This window comes from Schistocerca serialis, unplaced genomic scaffold (genome assembly GCF_023864345.2).
Source record: "Schistocerca serialis cubense isolate TAMUIC-IGC-003099 unplaced genomic scaffold, iqSchSeri2.2 HiC_scaffold_615, whole genome shotgun sequence".
Lineage (NCBI taxonomy): Eukaryota > Metazoa > Arthropoda > Insecta > Orthoptera > Acrididae > Schistocerca > Schistocerca serialis.
The window spans coordinates 1-23265 of NW_026048207.1; the positions used below are offsets into that span (position 1 = coordinate 1).

At 51.6% G+C, this 23265-nt stretch overlaps 8 non-coding genes and 2 pseudogenes across 8 annotated transcripts; all 10 read left to right on the top strand.

The window, feature by feature from the left end:
* The first annotated feature begins 1008 nt into the window (after nucleotides 1-1008).
* On the top strand, nucleotides 1009-1152 carry LOC126448605 (U1 spliceosomal RNA; annotated as a pseudogene).
* A 2157-nt stretch (nucleotides 1153-3309) lies between these two features.
* Nucleotides 3310-3453, top strand: LOC126448606 (U1 spliceosomal RNA; annotated as a pseudogene).
* Nucleotides 3454-5611: 2158 nt separating this feature from the next.
* Nucleotides 5612-5774, top strand: LOC126448600 (U1 spliceosomal RNA). The gene has a single exon (XR_007584147.1). It is a non-coding gene; the product is annotated as a U1 spliceosomal RNA (small nuclear RNA).
* A 2157-nt stretch (nucleotides 5775-7931) lies between these two features.
* Nucleotides 7932-8094, top strand: LOC126448607 (U1 spliceosomal RNA). Its single transcript, XR_007584151.1, has one exon. It is a non-coding gene; the product is annotated as a U1 spliceosomal RNA (small nuclear RNA).
* A 2157-nt stretch (nucleotides 8095-10251) lies between these two features.
* LOC126448608 (U1 spliceosomal RNA) lies at nucleotides 10252-10414 on the top strand. Its single transcript, XR_007584152.1, has one exon. It is a non-coding gene; the product is annotated as a U1 spliceosomal RNA (small nuclear RNA).
* Nucleotides 10415-12573: 2159 nt separating this feature from the next.
* Nucleotides 12574-12736, top strand: LOC126448609 (U1 spliceosomal RNA). Its single transcript, XR_007584153.1, has one exon. It is a non-coding gene; the product is annotated as a U1 spliceosomal RNA (small nuclear RNA).
* A 2157-nt stretch (nucleotides 12737-14893) lies between these two features.
* LOC126448610 (U1 spliceosomal RNA) lies at nucleotides 14894-15056 on the top strand. The gene has a single exon (XR_007584154.1). It is a non-coding gene; the product is annotated as a U1 spliceosomal RNA (small nuclear RNA).
* A 2158-nt stretch (nucleotides 15057-17214) lies between these two features.
* LOC126448601 (U1 spliceosomal RNA) lies at nucleotides 17215-17377 on the top strand. Its single transcript, XR_007584148.1, has one exon. It is a non-coding gene; the product is annotated as a U1 spliceosomal RNA (small nuclear RNA).
* A 2157-nt stretch (nucleotides 17378-19534) lies between these two features.
* Nucleotides 19535-19697, top strand: LOC126448602 (U1 spliceosomal RNA). Its single transcript, XR_007584149.1, has one exon. It is a non-coding gene; the product is annotated as a U1 spliceosomal RNA (small nuclear RNA).
* Nucleotides 19698-21854: 2157 nt separating this feature from the next.
* LOC126448603 (U1 spliceosomal RNA) lies at nucleotides 21855-22017 on the top strand. Its single transcript, XR_007584150.1, has one exon. It is a non-coding gene; the product is annotated as a U1 spliceosomal RNA (small nuclear RNA).
* The last annotated feature ends 1248 nt before the right edge of the window (nucleotides 22018-23265 follow it).

The window sequence follows — 23265 nt, forward strand, 5'->3', positions numbered from 1 at the left end:
TAGCCCTCAGTGAATTCGTTGTTGCATCACTACATTCACAGAAAAGAGACTTCCTTGTTTCCCATCGCTTTGTTACACACCTGACGTGTTGTGTTTACAAACAAAAAGCAATTTAGTTTTATCTTTACCTAATCCACGTCTAAGCCAAGATTGCTACAAGGTATCAATCGTTTACCAAATACCGCACAATTAATCTGCATCTTCGAAATCAACCCGACACAGCTGAAATGTTGTCATGGATGAGACTTTATTTTTCTCTCTTATGCGCGAAGAAAATATGTCCATATTCCGAATGAAAATTTGCACAAATATTCGATCGAGCTTTCCACGTCCTACTCGGAAGGAGAAGCAAAAAGAAGTGTTACCTTTTAAGTGTCTTCTGTTACTCGGCGTCGAATGTCGAACGTGCTGGCTGATGTTCGTTCTTGGAGTTCACTGACGTCCTGTTTGTTCGTCGCGCACAACACTCACGAGTGCATCCAGCTCTCTTAGAACATCTGACAGTCTGAGCTGTGGTCCTTCAGTTGCTCGGCGACAGTCGACCGCGCGTGACAATGCTGCCGTATTTGCTAGCACTAAGGGCTCTCCTGGAAGGAGCGAAAGTAAAGTGTGGCTTGCATTGTGGCTGCAAAAAGCACTCATTCCGCAGATCGCATTCGCGGTTTCAACAGCCGAGGAAGAGGGCTCGTTGGAGACGGAGAGGAGGGCCCGGAGGCGGCAACCCGGACTTGGCCCGCCATCTTCCGGAGGGAACGGTAAATTAACCCCAGCAGCGGCCGGCGCCGCGAGCCGTATGGTGCTGCTCGCACAAAATGCATCGTTTTTCTCGGCAGAGGAGCGTTGTTGCGACTGTCTGCCATCTAACTCGACAGCCAATAGCTCTCTTGTAAGGAGACAGGTACATGGACGGCCACCATTCTGTTCGCCGATTGCGGAAACGTCAGGAGCTCTCGTTACATCTCGATAGCGCGAGGCACTACAAATTCTCGCCTGTGGCGCGACGAATGCATACTTACCTGGCGTAGGGGATACCGTGATCATGAAGGCGGTTCCATTGCACTTCGGTCGAGCTGACCCCCGCGATTACTCCAAATGTGAGTAACTCGGGCGCATAATTTTTGGTAGTCGGGACTTGCGTTCGCGCTGTCCCGGTGTCTATTTCAATTGCAAACGCAGTATTCTGTGGTAGCAGTCGGTAACTAGTGCGTCTGAGCACTCGGCCAGCAACGTGTTCCGCAAGGGACTGCCAAACGCAGCAGCACTCGCGCTACGCGCGTACCACACGTCTGCGTCGACCTGGCGTCAAACCCAGAGCCAGAGCACACTGTCTGTTCGATAAGCGCGGGGGACGCGCACCAGTAGTAGCAGCGGCAGCCGCGAGATGGCACAAGCGGTCTAACTCTGGTACGACATCCACATTAATGGCCGAACGGCGACTTTTGGCTTTCTCTGTCCATCAGGGGAATGCGCGCCAAACGCAATTGGACGGCGCGGCATTCCCTGCACGCGCGGCGACCGCGGTGGCGCGAGCCGGCGTACACGAGGCGTCGCCCAGCCGAACGCTTTGTCGTCTGTGGCCAGGTACATGAGGGGGCCGGCAGCAAGCGTCTAGCGTAGCGTCCCGAGACTTGCAGACTTGCGGCACTTGAGGAGCTTGCGGGGATGTGAAATGACGTGGCCAACTGTACCGAAAACGGGGAAGAGAAATTCTAGGCAACAGCCACTTGTGCTCCCAGGCGGCCACACTGACAACGAGGGCCAGCGTTGCTCAAATTCGGTGATGGGACGAGAACCGCTGTAGGCTGTTTATTAGGCCACGACAGTGAGCGTTTACTTTCTGTAAGGAATGTCTTGTCGTCGCAGGTGTTGTGTTTCGCCTGTACTCGGGGCTCCCAGGGAAAGTAGAAAACGCAATGTTATCAGGTGTTTTTCTTGCAAGAAATCGAGTCAAAAGGTCTGTATTACACACGTCTTTACCAGGTTCGGAACTTCAAATCTGTTTATGGCCTCTTTACAAGCTCGCTATTCGTCTTCCAAAATATTAAAAGTACACCATACCTCCAGATTCAGCCGTCCCCCACCCCCTGTACAAACTGTCTGTCGTATGGGCGCCCTTGGAGTGAGAACAGATAGGTTTCGAATGGAATGGAAATAACATCTGTAACAAGTGTAATTAAAAACACAATTTCTCCCTACTCACTGACAAAATATCCGAACAGTGCCTTCTGTAACACACACAGTTCTACATTGACAGACGCGTAATAGCGGCAGTTTCAATAAATTACTAATTGCAGAAACGGGTAGCCCTCAGTGAATTCGTTGTTGCATCACTACATTCACAGAAAAGAGACTTCCTTGTTTCCCATCGCTTTGTTACACACCTGACGTGTTGTGTTTACAAACAAAAAGCAATTTAGTTTTATCTTTACCTAATCCACGTCTAAGCCAAGATTGCTACAAGGTATCAATCGTTTACCAAATACCGCACAATTAATCTGCATCTTCGAAATCAACCCGACACAGCTGAAATGTTGTCATGGATGAGACTTTATTTTTCTCTCTTATGCGCGAAGAAAATATGTCCATATTCCGAATGAAAATTTGCACAAATATTCGATCGAGCTTTCCACGTCCTACTCGGAAGGAGAAGCAAAAAGAAGTGTTACCTTTTAAGTGTCTTCTGTTACTCGGCGTCGAATGTCGAACGTGCTGGCTGATGTTCGTTCTTGGAGTTCACTGACGTCCTGTTTGTTCGTCGCGCACAACACTCACGAGTGCATCCAGCTCTCTTAGAACATCTGACAGTCTGAGCTGTGGTCCTTCAGTTGCTCGGCGACAGTCGACCGCGCGTGACAATGCTGCCGTATTTGCTAGCACTAAGGGCTCTCCTGGAAGGAGCGAAAGTAAAGTGTGGCTTGCATTGTGGCTGCAAAAAGCACTCATTCCGCAGATCGCATTCGCGGTTTCAACAGCCGAGGAAGAGGGCTCGTTGGAGACGGAGAGGAGGGCCCGGAGGCGGCAACCCGGACTTGGCCCGCCATCTTCCGGAGGGAACGGTAAATTAACCCCAGCAGCGGCCGGCGCCGCGAGCCGTATGGTGCTGCTCGCACAAAATGCATCGTTTTTCTCGGCAGAGGAGCGTTGTTGCGACTGTCTGCCATCTAACTCGACAGCCAATAGCTCTCTTGTAAGGAGACAGGTACATGGACGGCCACCATTCTGTTCGCCGATTGCGGAAACGTCAGGAGCTCTCGTTACATCTCGATAGCGCGAGGCACTACAAATTCTCGCCTGTGGCGCGACGAATGCATACTTACCTGGCGTAGGGGATACCGTGATCATGAAGGCGGTTCCATTGCACTTCGGTCGAGCTGACCCCCGCGATTACTCCAAATGTGAGTAACTCGGGCGCATAATTTTTGGTAGTCGGGACTTGCGTTCGCGCTGTCCCGGTGTCTATTTCAATTGCAAACGCAGTATTCTGTGGTAGCAGTCGGTAACTAGTGCGTCTGAGCACTCGGCCAGCAACGTGTTCCGCAAGGGACTGCCAAACGCAGCAGCACTCGCGCTACGCGCGTACCACACGTCTGCGTCGACCTGGCGTCAAACCCAGAGCCAGAGCACACTGTCTGTTCGATAAGCGCGGGGGACGCGCACCAGTAGTAGCAGCGGCAGCCGCGAGATGGCACAAGCGGTCTAACTCTGGTACGACATCCACATTAATGGCCGAACGGCGACTTTTGGCTTTCTCTGTCCATCAGGGGAATGCGCGCCAAACGCAATTGGACGGCGCGGCATTCCCTGCACGCGCGGCGACCGCGGTGGCGCGAGCCGGCGTACACGAGGCGTCGCCCAGCCGAACGCTTTGTCGTCTGTGGCCAGGTACATGAGGGGGCCGGCAGCAAGCGTCTAGCGTAGCGTCCCGAGACTTGCAGACTTGCGGCACTTGAGGAGCTTGCGGGGATGTGAAATGACGTGGCCAACTGTACCGAAAACGGGGAAGAGAAATTCTAGGCAACAGCCACTTGTGCTCCCAGGCGGCCACACTGACAACGAGGGCCAGCGTTGCTCAAATTCGGTGATGGGACGAGAACCGCTGTAGGCTGTTTATTAGGCCACGACAGTGAGCGTTTACTTTCTGTAAGGAATGTCTTGTCGTCGCAGGTGTTGTGTTTCGCCTGTACTCGGGGCTCCCAGGGAAAGTAGAAAACGCAATGTTATCAGGTGTTTTTCTTGCAAGAAATCGAGTCAAAAGGTCTGTATTACACACGTCTTTACCAGGTTCGGAACTTCAAATCTGTTTATGGCCTCTTTACAAGCTCGCTATTCGTCTTCCAAAATATTAAAAGTACACCATACCTCCAGATTCAGCCGTCCCCCACCCCCTGTACAAACTGTCTGTCGTATGGGCGCCCTTGGAGTGAGAACAGATAGGTTTCGAATGGAATGGAAATAACATCTGTAACAAGTGTAATTAAAAACACAATTTCTCCCTACTCACTGACAAAATATCCGAACAGTGCCTTCTGTAACACACACAGTTCTACATTGACAGACGCGTAATAGCGGCAGTTTCAATAAATTACTAATTGCAGAAACGGGTAGCCCTCAGTGAATTCGTTGTTGCATCACTACATTCACAGAAAAGAGACTTCCTTGTTTCCCATCGCTTTGTTACACACCTGACGTGTTGTGTTTACAAACAAAAAGCAATTTAGTTTTATCTTTACCTAATCCACGTCTAAGCCAAGATTGCTACAAGGTATCAATCGTTTACCAAATACCGCACAATTAATCTGCATCTTCGAAATCAACCCGACACAGCTGAAATGTTGTCATGGATGAGACTTTATTTTTCTCTCTTATGCGCGAAGAAAATATGTCCATATTCCGAATGAAAATTTGCACAAATATTCGATCGAGCTTTCCACGTCCTACTCGGAAGGAGAAGCAAAAAGAAGTGTTACCTTTTAAGTGTCTTCTGTTACTCGGCGTCGAATGTCGAACGTGCTGGCTGATGTTCGTTCTTGGAGTTCACTGACGTCCTGTTTGTTCGTCGCGCACAACACTCACGAGTGCATCCAGCTCTCTTAGAACATCTGACAGTCTGAGCTGTGGTCCTTCAGTTGCTCGGCGACAGTCGACCGCGCGTGACAATGCTGCCGTATTTGCTAGCACTAAGGGCTCTCCTGGAAGGAGCGAAAGTAAAGTGTGGCTTGCATTGTGGCTGCAAAAAGCACTCATTCCGCAGATCGCATTCGCGGTTTCAACAGCCGAGGAAGAGGGCTCGTTGGAGACGGAGAGGAGGGCCCGGAGGCGGCAACCCGGACTTGGCCCGCCATCTTCCGGAGGGGAACGGTAAATTAACCCCAGCAGCGGCCGGCGCCGCGAGCCGTATGGTGCTGCTCGCACAAAATGCATCGTTTTTCTCGGCAGAGGAGCGTTGTTGCGACTGTCTGCCATCTAACTCGACAGCCAATAGCTCTCTTGTAAGGAGACAGGTACATGGACGGCCACCATTCTGTTCGCCGATTGCGGAAACGTCAGGAGCTCTCGTTACATCTCGATAGCGCGAGGCACTACAAATTCTCGCCTGTGGCGCGACGAATGCATACTTACCTGGCGTAGGGGATACCGTGATCATGAAGGCGGTTCCTCCGGGGTGAGGCCCTTCCATTGCACTTCGGTCGAGCTGACCCCCGCGATTACTCCAAATGTGAGTAACTCGGGCGCATAATTTTTGGTAGTCGGGACTTGCGTTCGCGCTGTCCCGGTGTCTATTTCAATTGCAAACGCAGTATTCTGTGGTAGCAGTCGGTAACTAGTGCGTCTGAGCACTCGGCCAGCAACGTGTTCCGCAAGGGACTGCCAAACGCAGCAGCACTCGCGCTACGCGCGTACCACACGTCTGCGTCGACCTGGCGTCAAACCCAGAGCCAGAGCACACTGTCTGTTCGATAAGCGCGGGGGACGCGCACCAGTAGTAGCAGCGGCAGCCGCGAGATGGCACAAGCGGTCTAACTCTGGTACGACATCCACATTAATGGCCGAACGGCGACTTTTGGCTTTCTCTGTCCATCAGGGGAATGCGCGCCAAACGCAATTGGACGGCGCGGCATTCCCTGCACGCGCGGCGACCGCGGTGGCGCGAGCCGGCGTACACGAGGCGTCGCCCAGCCGAACGCTTTGTCGTCTGTGGCCAGGTACATGAGGGGGCCGGCAGCAAGCGTCTAGCGTAGCGTCCCGAGACTTGCAGACTTGCGGCACTTGAGGAGCTTGCGGGGATGTGAAATGACGTGGCCAACTGTACCGAAAACGGGGAAGAGAAATTCTAGGCAACAGCCACTTGTGCTCCCAGGCGGCCACACTGACAACGAGGGCCAGCGTTGCTCAAATTCGGTGATGGGACGAGAACCGCTGTAGGCTGTTTATTAGGCCACGACAGTGAGCGTTTACTTTCTGTAAGGAATGTCTTGTCGTCGCAGGTGTTGTGTTTCGCCTGTACTCGGGGCTCCCAGGGAAAGTAGAAAACGCAATGTTATCAGGTGTTTTTCTTGCAAGAAATCGAGTCAAAAGGTCTGTATTACACACGTCTTTACCAGGTTCGGAACTTCAAATCTGTTTATGGCCTCTTTACAAGCTCGCTATTCGTCTTCCAAAATATTAAAAGTACACCATACCTCCAGATTCAGCCGTCCCCCACCCCCTGTACAAACTGTCTGTCGTATGGGCGCCCTTGGAGTGAGAACAGATAGGTTTCGAATGGAATGGAAATAACATCTGTAACAAGTGTAATTAAAAACACAATTTCTCCCTACTCACTGACAAAATATCCGAACAGTGCCTTCTGTAACACACACAGTTCTACATTGACAGACGCGTAATAGCGGCAGTTTCAATAAATTACTAATTGCAGAAACGGGTAGCCCTCAGTGAATTCGTTGTTGCATCACTACATTCACAGAAAAGAGACTTCCTTGTTTCCCATCGCTTTGTTACACACCTGACGTGTTGTGTTTACAAACAAAAAGCAATTTAGTTTTATCTTTACCTAATCCACGTCTAAGCCAAGATTGCTACAAGGTATCAATCGTTTACCAAATACCGCACAATTAATCTGCATCTTCGAAATCAACCCGACACAGCTGAAATGTTGTCATGGATGAGACTTTATTTTTCTCTCTTATGCGCGAAGAAAATATGTCCATATTCCGAATGAAAATTTGCACAAATATTCGATCGAGCTTTCCACGTCCTACTCGGAAGGAGAAGCAAAAAGAAGTGTTACCTTTTAAGTGTCTTCTGTTACTCGGCGTCGAATGTCGAACGTGCTGGCTGATGTTCGTTCTTGGAGTTCACTGACGTCCTGTTTGTTCGTCGCGCACAACACTCACGAGTGCATCCAGCTCTCTTAGAACATCTGACAGTCTGAGCTGTGGTCCTTCAGTTGCTCGGCGACAGTCGACCGCGCGTGACAATGCTGCCGTATTTGCTAGCACTAAGGGCTCTCCTGGAAGGAGCGAAAGTAAAGTGTGGCTTGCATTGTGGCTGCAAAAAGCACTCATTCCGCAGATCGCATTCGCGGTTTCAACAGCCGAGGAAGAGGGCTCGTTGGAGACGGAGAGGAGGGCCCGGAGGCGGCAACCCGGACTTGGCCCGCCATCTTCCGGAGGGAACGGTAAATTAACCCCAGCAGCGGCCGGCGCCGCGAGCCGTATGGTGCTGCTCGCACAAAATGCATCGTTTTTCTCGGCAGAGGAGCGTTGTTGCGACTGTCTGCCATCTAACTCGACAGCCAATAGCTCTCTTGTAAGGAGACAGGTACATGGACGGCCACCATTCTGTTCGCCGATTGCGGAAACGTCAGGAGCTCTCGTTACATCTCGATAGCGCGAGGCACTACAAATTCTCGCCTGTGGCGCGACGAATGCATACTTACCTGGCGTAGGGGATACCGTGATCATGAAGGCGGTTCCTCCGGGGTGAGGCCCTTCCATTGCACTTCGGTCGAGCTGACCCCCGCGATTACTCCAAATGTGAGTAACTCGGGCGCATAATTTTTGGTAGTCGGGACTTGCGTTCGCGCTGTCCCGGTGTCTATTTCAATTGCAAACGCAGTATTCTGTGGTAGCAGTCGGTAACTAGTGCGTCTGAGCACTCGGCCAGCAACGTGTTCCGCAAGGGACTGCCAAACGCAGCAGCACTCGCGCTACGCGCGTACCACACGTCTGCGTCGACCTGGCGTCAAACCCAGAGCCAGAGCACACTGTCTGTTCGATAAGCGCGGGGGACGCGCACCAGTAGTAGCAGCGGCAGCCGCGAGATGGCACAAGCGGTCTAACTCTGGTACGACATCCACATTAATGGCCGAACGGCGACTTTTGGCTTTCTCTGTCCATCAGGGGAATGCGCGCCAAACGCAATTGGACGGCGCGGCATTCCCTGCACGCGCGGCGACCGCGGTGGCGCGAGCCGGCGTACACGAGGCGTCGCCCAGCCGAACGCTTTGTCGTCTGTGGCCAGGTACATGAGGGGGCCGGCAGCAAGCGTCTAGCGTAGCGTCCCGAGACTTGCAGACTTGCGGCACTTGAGGAGCTTGCGGGGATGTGAAATGACGTGGCCAACTGTACCGAAAACGGGGAAGAGAAATTCTAGGCAACAGCCACTTGTGCTCCCAGGCGGCCACACTGACAACGAGGGCCAGCGTTGCTCAAATTCGGTGATGGGACGAGAACCGCTGTAGGCTGTTTATTAGGCCACGACAGTGAGCGTTTACTTTCTGTAAGGAATGTCTTGTCGTCGCAGGTGTTGTGTTTCGCCTGTACTCGGGGCTCCCAGGGAAAGTAGAAAACGCAATGTTATCAGGTGTTTTTCTTGCAAGAAATCGAGTCAAAAGGTCTGTATTACACACGTCTTTACCAGGTTCGGAACTTCAAATCTGTTTATGGCCTCTTTACAAGCTCGCTATTCGTCTTCCAAAATATTAAAAGTACACCATACCTCCAGATTCAGCCGTCCCCCACCCCCTGTACAAACTGTCTGTCGTATGGGCGCCCTTGGAGTGAGAACAGATAGGTTTCGAATGGAATGGAAATAACATCTGTAACAAGTGTAATTAAAAACACAATTTCTCCCTACTCACTGACAAAATATCCGAACAGTGCCTTCTGTAACACACACAGTTCTACATTGACAGACGCGTAATAGCGGCAGTTTCAATAAATTACTAATTGCAGAAACGGGTAGCCCTCAGTGAATTCGTTGTTGCATCACTACATTCACAGAAAAGAGACTTCCTTGTTTCCCATCGCTTTGTTACACACCTGACGTGTTGTGTTTACAAACAAAAAGCAATTTAGTTTTATCTTTACCTAATCCACGTCTAAGCCAAGATTGCTACAAGGTATCAATCGTTTACCAAATACCGCACAATTAATCTGCATCTTCGAAATCAACCCGACACAGCTGAAATGTTGTCATGGATGAGACTTTATTTTTCTCTCTTATGCGCGAAGAAAATATGTCCATATTCCGAATGAAAATTTGCACAAATATTCGATCGAGCTTTCCACGTCCTACTCGGAAGGAGAAGCAAAAAGAAGTGTTACCTTTTAAGTGTCTTCTGTTACTCGGCGTCGAATGTCGAACGTGCTGGCTGATGTTCGTTCTTGGAGTTCACTGACGTCCTGTTTGTTCGTCGCGCACAACACTCACGAGTGCATCCAGCTCTCTTAGAACATCTGACAGTCTGAGCTGTGGTCCTTCAGTTGCTCGGCGACAGTCGACCGCGCGTGACAATGCTGCCGTATTTGCTAGCACTAAGGGCTCTCCTGGAAGGAGCGAAAGTAAAGTGTGGCTTGCATTGTGGCTGCAAAAAGCACTCATTCCGCAGATCGCATTCGCGGTTTCAACAGCCGAGGAAGAGGGCTCGTTGGAGACGGAGAGGAGGGCCCGGAGGCGGCAACCCGGACTTGGCCCGCCATCTTCCGGAGGGAACGGTAAATTAACCCCAGCAGCGGCCGGCGCCGCGAGCCGTATGGTGCTGCTCGCACAAAATGCATCGTTTTTCTCGGCAGAGGAGCGTTGTTGCGACTGTCTGCCATCTAACTCGACAGCCAATAGCTCTCTTGTAAGGAGACAGGTACATGGACGGCCACCATTCTGTTCGCCGATTGCGGAAACGTCAGGAGCTCTCGTTACATCTCGATAGCGCGAGGCACTACAAATTCTCGCCTGTGGCGCGACGAATGCATACTTACCTGGCGTAGGGGATACCGTGATCATGAAGGCGGTTCCTCCGGGGTGAGGCCCTTCCATTGCACTTCGGTCGAGCTGACCCCCGCGATTACTCCAAATGTGAGTAACTCGGGCGCATAATTTTTGGTAGTCGGGACTTGCGTTCGCGCTGTCCCGGTGTCTATTTCAATTGCAAACGCAGTATTCTGTGGTAGCAGTCGGTAACTAGTGCGTCTGAGCACTCGGCCAGCAACGTGTTCCGCAAGGGACTGCCAAACGCAGCAGCACTCGCGCTACGCGCGTACCACACGTCTGCGTCGACCTGGCGTCAAACCCAGAGCCAGAGCACACTGTCTGTTCGATAAGCGCGGGGGACGCGCACCAGTAGTAGCAGCGGCAGCCGCGAGATGGCACAAGCGGTCTAACTCTGGTACGACATCCACATTAATGGCCGAACGGCGACTTTTGGCTTTCTCTGTCCATCAGGGGAATGCGCGCCAAACGCAATTGGACGGCGCGGCATTCCCTGCACGCGCGGCGACCGCGGTGGCGCGAGCCGGCGTACACGAGGCGTCGCCCAGCCGAACGCTTTGTCGTCTGTGGCCAGGTACATGAGGGGGCCGGCAGCAAGCGTCTAGCGTAGCGTCCCGAGACTTGCAGACTTGCGGCACTTGAGGAGCTTGCGGGGATGTGAAATGACGTGGCCAACTGTACCGAAAACGGGGAAGAGAAATTCTAGGCAACAGCCACTTGTGCTCCCAGGCGGCCACACTGACAACGAGGGCCAGCGTTGCTCAAATTCGGTGATGGGACGAGAACCGCTGTAGGCTGTTTATTAGGCCACGACAGTGAGCGTTTACTTTCTGTAAGGAATGTCTTGTCGTCGCAGGTGTTGTGTTTCGCCTGTACTCGGGGCTCCCAGGGAAAGTAGAAAACGCAATGTTATCAGGTGTTTTTCTTGCAAGAAATCGAGTCAAAAGGTCTGTATTACACACGTCTTTACCAGGTTCGGAACTTCAAATCTGTTTATGGCCTCTTTACAAGCTCGCTATTCGTCTTCCAAAATATTAAAAGTACACCATACCTCCAGATTCAGCCGTCCCCCACCCCCTGTACAAACTGTCTGTCGTATGGGCGCCCTTGGAGTGAGAACAGATAGGTTTCGAATGGAATGGAAATAACATCTGTAACAAGTGTAATTAAAAACACACAATTTCTCCCTACTCACTGACAAAATATCCGAACAGTGCCTTCTGTAACACACACAGTTCTACATTGACAGACGCGTAATAGCGGCAGTTTCAATAAATTACTAATTGCAGAAACGGGTAGCCCTCAGTGAATTCGTTGTTGCATCACTACATTCACAGAAAAGAGACTTCCTTGTTTCCCATCGCTTTGTTACACACCTGACGTGTTGTGTTTACAAACAAAAAGCAATTTAGTTTTATCTTTACCTAATCCACGTCTAAGCCAAGATTGCTACAAGGTATCAATCGTTTACCAAATACCGCACAATTAATCTGCATCTTCGAAATCAACCCGACACAGCTGAAATGTTGTCATGGATGAGACTTTATTTTTCTCTCTTATGCGCGAAGAAAATATGTCCATATTCCGAATGAAAATTTGCACAAATATTCGATCGAGCTTTCCACGTCCTACTCGGAAGGAGAAGCAAAAAGAAGTGTTACCTTTTAAGTGTCTTCTGTTACTCGGCGTCGAATGTCGAACGTGCTGGCTGATGTTCGTTCTTGGAGTTCACTGACGTCCTGTTTGTTCGTCGCGCACAACACTCACGAGTGCATCCAGCTCTCTTAGAACATCTGACAGTCTGAGCTGTGGTCCTTCAGTTGCTCGGCGACAGTCGACCGCGCGTGACAATGCTGCCGTATTTGCTAGCACTAAGGGCTCTCCTGGAAGGAGCGAAAGTAAAGTGTGGCTTGCATTGTGGCTGCAAAAAGCACTCATTCCGCAGATCGCATTCGCGGTTTCAACAGCCGAGGAAGAGGGCTCGTTGGAGACGGAGAGGAGGGCCCGGAGGCGGCAACCCGGACTTGGCCCGCCATCTTCCGGAGGGAACGGTAAATTAACCCCAGCAGCGGCCGGCGCCGCGAGCCGTATGGTGCTGCTCGCACAAAATGCATCGTTTTTCTCGGCAGAGGAGCGTTGTTGCGACTGTCTGCCATCTAACTCGACAGCCAATAGCTCTCTTGTAAGGAGACAGGTACATGGACGGCCACCATTCTGTTCGCCGATTGCGGAAACGTCAGGAGCTCTCGTTACATCTCGATAGCGCGAGGCACTACAAATTCTCGCCTGTGGCGCGACGAATGCATACTTACCTGGCGTAGGGGATACCGTGATCATGAAGGCGGTTCCTCCGGGGTGAGGCCCTTCCATTGCACTTCGGTCGAGCTGACCCCCGCGATTACTCCAAATGTGAGTAACTCGGGCGCATAATTTTTGGTAGTCGGGACTTGCGTTCGCGCTGTCCCGGTGTCTATTTCAATTGCAAACGCAGTATTCTGTGGTAGCAGTCGGTAACTAGTGCGTCTGAGCACTCGGCCAGCAACGTGTTCCGCAAGGGACTGCCAAACGCAGCAGCACTCGCGCTACGCGCGTACCACACGTCTGCGTCGACCTGGCGTCAAACCCAGAGCCAGAGCACACTGTCTGTTCGATAAGCGCGGGGGACGCGCACCAGTAGTAGCAGCGGCAGCCGCGAGATGGCACAAGCGGTCTAACTCTGGTACGACATCCACATTAATGGCCGAACGGCGACTTTTGGCTTTCTCTGTCCATCAGGGGAATGCGCGCCAAACGCAATTGGACGGCGCGGCATTCCCTGCACGCGCGGCGACCGCGGTGGCGCGAGCCGGCGTACACGAGGCGTCGCCCAGCCGAACGCTTTGTCGTCTGTGGCCAGGTACATGAGGGGGCCGGCAGCAAGCGTCTAGCGTAGCGTCCCGAGACTTGCAGACTTGCGGCACTTGAGGAGCTTGCGGGGATGTGAAATGACGTGGCCAACTGTACCGAAAACGGGGAAGAGAAATTCTAGGCAACAGCCACTTGTGCTCCCAGGCGGCCACACTGACAACGAGGGCCAGCGTTGCTCAAATTCGGTGATGGGACGAGAACCGCTGTAGGCTGTTTATTAGGCCACGACAGTGAGCGTTTACTTTCTGTAAGGAATGTCTTGTCGTCGCAGGTGTTGTGTTTCGCCTGTACTCGGGGCTCCCAGGGAAAGTAGAAAACGCAATGTTATCAGGTGTTTTTCTTGCAAGAAATCGAGTCAAAAGGTCTGTATTACACACGTCTTTACCAGGTTCGGAACTTCAAATCTGTTTATGGCCTCTTTACAAGCTCGCTATTCGTCTTCCAAAATATTAAAAGTACACCATACCTCCAGATTCAGCCGTCCCCCACCCCCTGTACAAACTGTCTGTCGTATGGGCGCCCTTGGAGTGAGAACAGATAGGTTTCGAATGGAATGGAAATAACATCTGTAACAAGTGTAATTAAAAACACAATTTCTCCCTACTCACTGACAAAATATCCGAACAGTGCCTTCTGTAACACACACAGTTCTACATTGACAGACGCGTAATAGCGGCAGTTTCAATAAATTACTAATTGCAGAAACGGGTAGCCCTCAGTGAATTCGTTGTTGCATCACTACATTCACAGAAAAGAGACTTCCTTGTTTCCCATCGCTTTGTTACACACCTGACGTGTTGTGTTTACAAACAAAAAGCAATTTAGTTTTATCTTTACCTAATCCACGTCTAAGCCAAGATTGCTACAAGGTATCAATCGTTTACCAAATACCGCACAATTAATCTGCATCTTCGAAATCAACCCGACACAGCTGAAATGTTGTCATGGATGAGACTTTATTTTTCTCTCTTATGCGCGAAGAAAATATGTCCATATTCCGAATGAAAATTTGCACAAATATTCGATCGAGCTTTCCACGTCCTACTCGGAAGGAGAAGCAAAAAGAAGTGTTACCTTTTAAGTGTCTTCTGTTACTCGGCGTCGAATGTCGAACGTGCTGGCTGATGTTCGTTCTTGGAGTTCACTGACGTCCTGTTTGTTCGTCGCGCACAACACTCACGAGTGCATCCAGCTCTCTTAGAACATCTGACAGTCTGAGCTGTGGTCCTTCAGTTGCTCGGCGACAGTCGACCGCGCGTGACAATGCTGCCGTATTTGCTAGCACTAAGGGCTCTCCTGGAAGGAGCGAAAGTAAAGTGTGGCTTGCATTGTGGCTGCAAAAAGCACTCATTCCGCAGATCGCATTCGCGGTTTCAACAGCCGAGGAAGAGGGCTCGTTGGAGACGGAGAGGAGGGCCCGGAGGCGGCAACCCGGACTTGGCCCGCCATCTTCCGGAGGGAACGGTAAATTAACCCCAGCAGCGGCCGGCGCCGCGAGCCGTATGGTGCTGCTCGCACAAAATGCATCGTTTTTCTCGGCAGAGGAGCGTTGTTGCGACTGTCTGCCATCTAACTCGACAGCCAATAGCTCTCTTGTAAGGAGACAGGTACATGGACGGCCACCATTCTGTTCGCCGATTGCGGAAACGTCAGGAGCTCTCGTTACATCTCGATAGCGCGAGGCACTACAAATTCTCGCCTGTGGCGCGACGAATGCATACTTACCTGGCGTAGGGGATACCGTGATCATGAAGGCGGTTCCTCCGGGGTGAGGCCCTTCCATTGCACTTCGGTCGAGCTGACCCCCGCGATTACTCCAAATGTGAGTAACTCGGGCGCATAATTTTTGGTAGTCGGGACTTGCGTTCGCGCTGTCCCGGTGTCTATTTCAATTGCAAACGCAGTATTCTGTGGTAGCAGTCGGTAACTAGTGCGTCTGAGCACTCGGCCAGCAACGTGTTCCGCAAGGGACTGCCAAACGCAGCAGCACTCGCGCTACGCGCGTACCACACGTCTGCGTCGACCTGGCGTCAAACCCAGAGCCAGAGCACACTGTCTGTTCGATAAGCGCGGGGGACGCGCACCAGTAGTAGCAGCGGCAGCCGCGAGATGGCACAAGCGGTCTAACTCTGGTACGACATCCACATTAATGGCCGAACGGCGACTTTTGGCTTTCTCTGTCCATCAGGGGAATGCGCGCCAAACGCAATTGGACGGCGCGGCATTCCCTGCACGCGCGGCGACCGCGGTGGCGCGAGCCGGCGTACACGAGGCGTCGCCCAGCCGAACGCTTTGTCGTCTGTGGCCAGGTACATGAGGGGGCCGGCAGCAAGCGTCTAGCGTAGCGTCCCGAGACTTGCAGACTTGCGGCACTTGAGGAGCTTGCGGGGATGTGAAATGACGTGGCCAACTGTACCGAAAACGGGGAAGAGAAATTCTAGGCAACAGCCACTTGTGCTCCCAGGCGGCCACACTGACAACGAGGGCCAGCGTTGCTCAAATTCGGTGATGGGACGAGAACCGCTGTAGGCTGTTTATTAGGCCACGACAGTGAGCGTTTACTTTCTGTAAGGAATGTCTTGTCGTCGCAGGTGTTGTGTTTCGCCTGTACTCGGGGCTCCCAGGGAAAGTAGAAAACGCAATGTTATCAGGTGTTTTTCTTGCAAGAAATCGAGTCAAAAGGTCTGTATTACACACGTCTTTACCAGGTTCGGAACTTCAAATCTGTTTATGGCCTCTTTACAAGCTCGCTATTCGTCTTCCAAAATATTAAAAGTACACCATACCTCCAGATTCAGCCGTCCCCCACCCCCTGTACAAACTGTCTGTCGTATGGGCGCCCTTGGAGTGAGAACAGATAGGTTTCGAATGGAATGGAAATAACATCTGTAACAAGTGTAATTAAAAACACAATTTCTCCCTACTCACTGACAAAATATCCGAACAGTGCCTTCTGTAACACACACAGTTCTACATTGACAGACGCGTAATAGCGGCAGTTTCAATAAATTACTAATTGCAGAAACGGGTAGCCCTCAGTGAATTCGTTGTTGCATCACTACATTCACAGAAAAGAGACTTCCTTGTTTCCCATCGCTTTGTTACACACCTGACGTGTTGTGTTTACAAACAAAAAGCAATTTAGTTTTATCTTTACCTAATCCACGTCTAAGCCAAGATTGCTACAAGGTATCAATCGTTTACCAAATACCGCACAATTAATCTGCATCTTCGAAATCAACCCGACACAGCTGAAATGTTGTCATGGATGAGACTTTATTTTTCTCTCTTATGCGCGAAGAAAATATGTCCATATTCCGAATGAAAATTTGCACAAATATTCGATCGAGCTTTCCACGTCCTACTCGGAAGGAGAAGCAAAAAGAAGTGTTACCTTTTAAGTGTCTTCTGTTACTCCGGCGTCGAATGTCGAACGTGCTGGCTGATGTTCGTTCTTGGAGTTCACTGACGTCCTGTTTGTTCGTCGCGCACAACACTCACGAGTGCATCCAGCTCTCTTAGAACATCTGACAGTCTGAGCTGTGGTCCTTCAGTTGCTCGGCGACAGTCGACCGCGCGTGACAATGCTGCCGTATTTGCTAGCACTAAGGGCTCTCCTGGAAGGAGCGAAAGTAAAGTGTGGCTTGCATTGTGGCTGCAAAAAGCACTCATTCCGCAGATCGCATTCGCGGTTTCAACAGCCGAGGAAGAGGGCTCGTTGGAGACGGAGAGGAGGGCCCGGAGGCGGCAACCCGGACTTGGCCCGCCATCTTCCGGAGGGAACGGTAAATTAACCCCAGCAGCGGCCGGCGCCGCGAGCCGTATGGTGCTGCTCGCACAAAATGCATCGTTTTTCTCGGCAGAGGAGCGTTGTTGCGACTGTCTGCCATCTAACTCGACAGCCAATAGCTCTCTTGTAAGGAGACAGGTACATGGACGGCCACCATTCTGTTCGCCGATTGCGGAAACGTCAGGAGCTCTCGTTACATCTCGATAGCGCGAGGCACTACAAATTCTCGCCTGTGGCGCGACGAATGCATACTTACCTGGCGTAGGGGATACCGTGATCATGAAGGCGGTTCCTCCGGGGTGAGGCCCTTCCATTGCACTTCGGTCGAGCTGACCCCCGCGATTACTCCAAATGTGAGTAACTCGGGCGCATAATTTTTGGTAGTCGGGACTTGCGTTCGCGCTGTCCCGGTGTCTATTTCAATTGCAAACGCAGTATTCTGTGGTAGCAGTCGGTAACTAGTGCGTCTGAGCACTCGGCCAGCAACGTGTTCCGCAAGGGACTGCCAAACGCAGCAGCACTCGCGCTACGCGCGTACCACACGTCTGCGTCGACCTGGCGTCAAACCCAGAGCCAGAGCACACTGTCTGTTCGATAAGCGCGGGGGACGCGCACCAGTAGTAGCAGCGGCAGCCGCGAGATGGCACAAGCGGTCTAACTCTGGTACGACATCCACATTAATGGCCGAACGGCGACTTTTGGCTTTCTCTGTCCATCAGGGGAATGCGCGCCAAACGCAATTGGACGGCGCGGCATTCCCTGCACGCGCGGCGACCGCGGTGGCGCGAGCCGGCGTACACGAGGCGTCGCCCAGCCGAACGCTTTGTCGTCTGTGGCCAGGTACATGAGGGGGCCGGCAGCAAGCGTCTAGCGTAGCGTCCCGAGACTTGCAGACTTGCGGCACTTGAGGAGCTTGCGGGGATGTGAAATGACGTGGCCAACTGTACCGAAAACGGGGAAGAGAAATTCTAGGCAACAGCCACTTGTGCTCCCAGGCGGCCACACTGACAACGAGGGCCAGCGTTGCTCAAATTCGGTGATGGGACGAGAACCGCTGTAGGCTGTTTATTAGGCCACGACAGTGAGCGTTTACTTTCTGTAAGGAATGTCTTGTCGTCGCAGGTGTTGTGTTTCGCCTGTACTCGGGGCTCCCAGGGAAAGTAGAAAACGCAATGTTATCAGGTGTTTTTCTTGCAAGAAATCGAGTCAAAAGGTCTGTATTACACACGTCTTTACCAGGTTCGGAACTTCAAATCTGTTTATGGCCTCTTTACAAGCTCGCTATTCGTCTTCCAAAATATTAAAAGTACACCATACCTCCAGATTCAGCCGTCCCCCACCCCCTGTACAAACTGTCTGTCGTATGGGCGCCCTTGGAGTGAGAACAGATAGGTTTCGAATGGAATGGAAATAACATCTGTAACAAGTGTAATTAAAAACACAATTTCTCCCTACTCACTGACAAAATATCCGAACAGTGCCTTCTGTAACACACACAGTTCTACATTGACAGACGCGTAATAGCGGCAGTTTCAATAAATTACTAATTGCAGAAACGGGTAGCCCTCAGTGAATTCGTTGTTGCATCACTACATTCACAGAAAAGAGACTTCCTTGTTTCCCATCGCTTTGTTACACACCTGACGTGTTGTGTTTACAAACAAAAAGCAATTTAGTTTTATCTTTACCTAATCCACGTCTAAGCCAAGATTGCTACAAGGTATCAATCGTTTACCAAATACCGCACAATTAATCTGCATCTTCGAAATCAACCCGACACAGCTGAAATGTTGTCATGGATGAGACTTTATTTTTCTCTCTTATGCGCGAAGAAAATATGTCCATATTCCGAATGAAAATTTGCACAAATATTCGATCGAGCTTTCCACGTCCTACTCGGAAGGAGAAGCAAAAAGAAGTGTTACCTTTTAAGTGTCTTCTGTTACTCGGCGTCGAATGTCGAACGTGCTGGCTGATGTTCGTTCTTGGAGTTCACTGACGTCCTGTTTGTTCGTCGCGCACAACACTCACGAGTGCATCCAGCTCTCTTAGAACATCTGACAGTCTGAGCTGTGGTCCTTCAGTTGCTCGGCGACAGTCGACCGCGCGTGACAATGCTGCCGTATTTGCTAGCACTAAGGGCTCTCCTGGAAGGAGCGAAAGTAAAGTGTGGCTTGCATTGTGGCTGCAAAAAGCACTCATTCCGCAGATCGCATTCGCGGTTTCAACAGCCGAGGAAGAGGGCTCGTTGGAGACGGAGAGGAGGGCCCGGAGGCGGCAACCCGGACTTGGCCCGCCATCTTCCGGAGGGAACGGTAAATTAACCCCAGCAGCGGCCGGCGCCGCGAGCCGTATGGTGCTGCTCGCACAAAATGCATCGTTTTTCTCGGCAGAGGAGCGTTGTTGCGACTGTCTGCCATCTAACTCGACAGCCAATAGCTCTCTTGTAAGGAGACAGGTACATGGACGGCCACCATTCTGTTCGCCGATTGCGGAAACGTCAGGAGCTCTCGTTACATCTCGATAGCGCGAGGCACTACAAATTCTCGCCTGTGGCGCGACGAATGCATACTTACCTGGCGTAGGGGATACCGTGATCATGAAGGCGGTTCCTCCGGGGTGAGGCCCTTCCATTGCACTTCGGTCGAGCTGACCCCCGCGATTACTCCAAATGTGAGTAACTCGGGCGCATAATTTTTGGTAGTCGGGACTTGCGTTCGCGCTGTCCCGGTGTCTATTTCAATTGCAAACGCAGTATTCTGTGGTAGCAGTCGGTAACTAGTGCGTCTGAGCACTCGGCCAGCAACGTGTTCCGCAAGGGACTGCCAAACGCAGCAGCACTCGCGCTACGCGCGTACCACACGTCTGCGTCGACCTGGCGTCAAACCCAGAGCCAGAGCACACTGTCTGTTCGATAAGCGCGGGGGACGCGCACCAGTAGTAGCAGCGGCAGCCGCGAGATGGCACAAGCGGTCTAACTCTGGTACGACATCCACATTAATGGCCGAACGGCGACTTTTGGCTTTCTCTGTCCATCAGGGGAATGCGCGCCAAACGCAATTGGACGGCGCGGCATTCCCTGCACGCGCGGCGACCGCGGTGGCGCGAGCCGGCGTACACGAGGCGTCGCCCAGCCGAACGCTTTGTCGTCTGTGGCCAGGTACATGAGGGGGCCGGCAGCAAGCGTCTAGCGTAGCGTCCCGAGACTTGCAGACTTGCGGCACTTGAGGAGCTTGCGGGGATGTGAAATGACGTGGCCAACTGTACCGAAAACGGGGAAGAGAAATTCTAGGCAACAGCCACTTGTGCTCCCAGGCGGCCACACTGACAACGAGGGCCAGCGTTGCTCAAATTCGGTGATGGGACGAGAACCGCTGTAGGCTGTTTATTAGGCCACGACAGTGAGCGTTTACTTTCTGTAAGGAATGTCTTGTCGTCGCAGGTGTTGTGTTTCGCCTGTACTCGGGGCTCCCAGGGAAAGTAGAAAACGCAATGTTATCAGGTGTTTTTCTTGCAAGAAATCGAGTCAAAAGGTCTGTATTACACACGTCTTTACCAGGTTCGGAACTTCAAATCTGTTTATGGCCTCTTTACAAGCTCGCTATTCGTCTTCCAAAATATTAAAAGTACACCATACCTCCAGATTCAGCCGTCCCCCACCCCCTGTACAAACTGTCTGTCGTATGGGCGCCCTTGGAGTGAGAACAGATAGGTTTCGAATGGAATGGAAATAACATCTGTAACAAGTGTAATTAAAAACACAATTTCTCCCTACTCACTGACAAAATATCCGAACAGTGCCTTCTGTAACACACACAGTTCTACATTGACAGACGCGTAATAGCGGCAGTTTCAATAAATTACTAATTGCAGAAACGGGTAGCCCTCAGTGAATTCGTTGTTGCATCACTACATTCACAGAAAAGAGACTTCCTTGTTTCCCATCGCTTTGTTACACACCTGACGTGTTGTGTTTACAAACAAAAAGCAATTTAGTTTTATCTTTACCTAATCCACGTCTAAGCCAAGATTGCTACAAGGTATCAATCGTTTACCAAATACCGCACAATTAATCTGCATCTTCGAAATCAACCCGACACAGCTGAAATGTTGTCATGGATGAGACTTTATTTTTCTCTCTTATGCGCGAAGAAAATATGTCCATATTCCGAATGAAAATTTGCACAAATATTCGATCGAGCTTTCCACGTCCTACTCGGAAGGAGAAGCAAAAAGAAGTGTTACCTTTTAAGTGTCTTCTGTTACTCGGCGTCGAATGTCGAACGTGCTGGCTGATGTTCGTTCTTGGAGTTCACTGACGTCCTGTTTGTTCGTCGCGCACAACACTCACGAGTGCATCCAGCTCTCTTAGAACATCTGACAGTCTGAGCTGTGGTCCTTCAGTTGCTCGGCGACAGTCGACCGCGCGTGACAATGCTGCCGTATTTGCTAGCACTAAGGGCTCTCCTGGAAGGAGCGAAAGTAAAGTGTGGCTTGCATTGTGGCTGCAAAAAGCACTCATTCCGCAGATCGCATTCGCGGTTTCAACAGCCGAGGAAGAGGGCTCGTTGGAGACGGAGAGGAGGGCCCGGAGGCGGCAACCCGGACTTGGCCCGCCATCTTCCGGAGGGAACGGTAAATTAACCCCAGCAGCGGCCGGCGCCGCGAGCCGTATGGTGCTGCTCGCACAAAATGCATCGTTTTTCTCGGCAGAGGAGCGTTGTTGCGACTGTCTGCCATCTAACTCGACAGCCAATAGCTCTCTTGTAAGGAGACAGGTACATGGACGGCCACCATTCTGTTCGCCGATTGCGGAAACGTCAGGAGCTCTCGTTACATCTCGATAGCGCGAGGCACTACAAATTCTCGCCTGTGGCGCGACGAATGCATACTTACCTGGCGTAGGGGATACCGTGATCATGAAGGCGGTTCCTCCGGGGTGAGGCCCTTCCATTGCACTTCGGTCGAGCTGACCCCCGCGATTACTCCAAATGTGAGTAACTCGGGCGCATAATTTTTGGTAGTCGGGACTTGCGTTCGCGCTGTCCCGGTGTCTATTTCAATTGCAAACGCAGTATTCTGTGGTAGCAGTCGGTAACTAGTGCGTCTGAGCACTCGGCCAGCAACGTGTTCCGCAAGGGACTGCCAAACGCAGCAGCACTCGCGCTACGCGCGTACCACACGTCTGCGTCGACCTGGCGTCAAACCCAGAGCCAGAGCACACTGTCTGTTCGATAAGCGCGGGGGACGCGCACCAGTAGTAGCAGCGGCAGCCGCGAGATGGCACAAGCGGTCTAACTCTGGTACGACATCCACATTAATGGCCGAACGGCGACTTTTGGCTTTCTCTGTCCATCAGGGGAATGCGCGCCAAACGCAATTGGACGGCGCGGCATTCCCTGCACGCGCGGCGACCGCGGTGGCGCGAGCCGGCGTACACGAGGCGTCGCCCAGCCGAACGCTTTGTCGTCTGTGGCCAGGTACATGAGGGGGCCGGCAGCAAGCGTCTAGCGTAGCGTCCCGAGACTTGCAGACTTGCGGCACTTGAGGAGCTTGCGGGGATGTGAAATGACGTGGCCAACTGTACCGAAAACGGGGAAGAGAAATTCTAGGCAACAGCCACTTGTGCTCCCAGGCGGCCACACTGACAACGAGGGCCAGCGTTGCTCAAATTCGGTGATGGGACGAGAACCGCTGTAGGCTGTTTATTAGGCCACGACAGTGAGCGTTTACTTTCTGTAAGGAATGTCTTGTCGTCGCAGGTGTTGTGTTTCGCCTGTACTCGGGGCTCCCAGGGAAAGTAGAAAACGCAATGTTATCAGGTGTTTTTCTTGCAAGAAATCGAGTCAAAAGGTCTGTATTACACACGTCTTTACCAGGTTCGGAACTTCAAATCTGTTTATGGCCTCTTTACAAGCTCGCTATTCGTCTTCCAAAATATTAAAAAGTACACCATACCTCCAGATTCAGCCGTCCCCCACCCCCTGTACAAACTGTCTGTCGTATGGGCGCCCTTGGAGTGAGAACAGATAGGTTTCGAATGGAATGGAAATAACATCTGTAACAAGTGTAATTAAAAACACAATTTCTCCCTACTCACTGACAAAATATCCGAACAGTGCCTTCTGTAACACACACAGTTCTACATTGACAGACGCGTAATAGCGGCAGTTTCAATAAATTACTAATTGCAGGAAACGGGTAGCCCTCAGTGAATTCGTTGTTGCATCACTACATTCACAGAAAAGAGACTTCCTTGTTTCCATCGCTTTGTTACACACCTGACGTGTTGTGTTTAC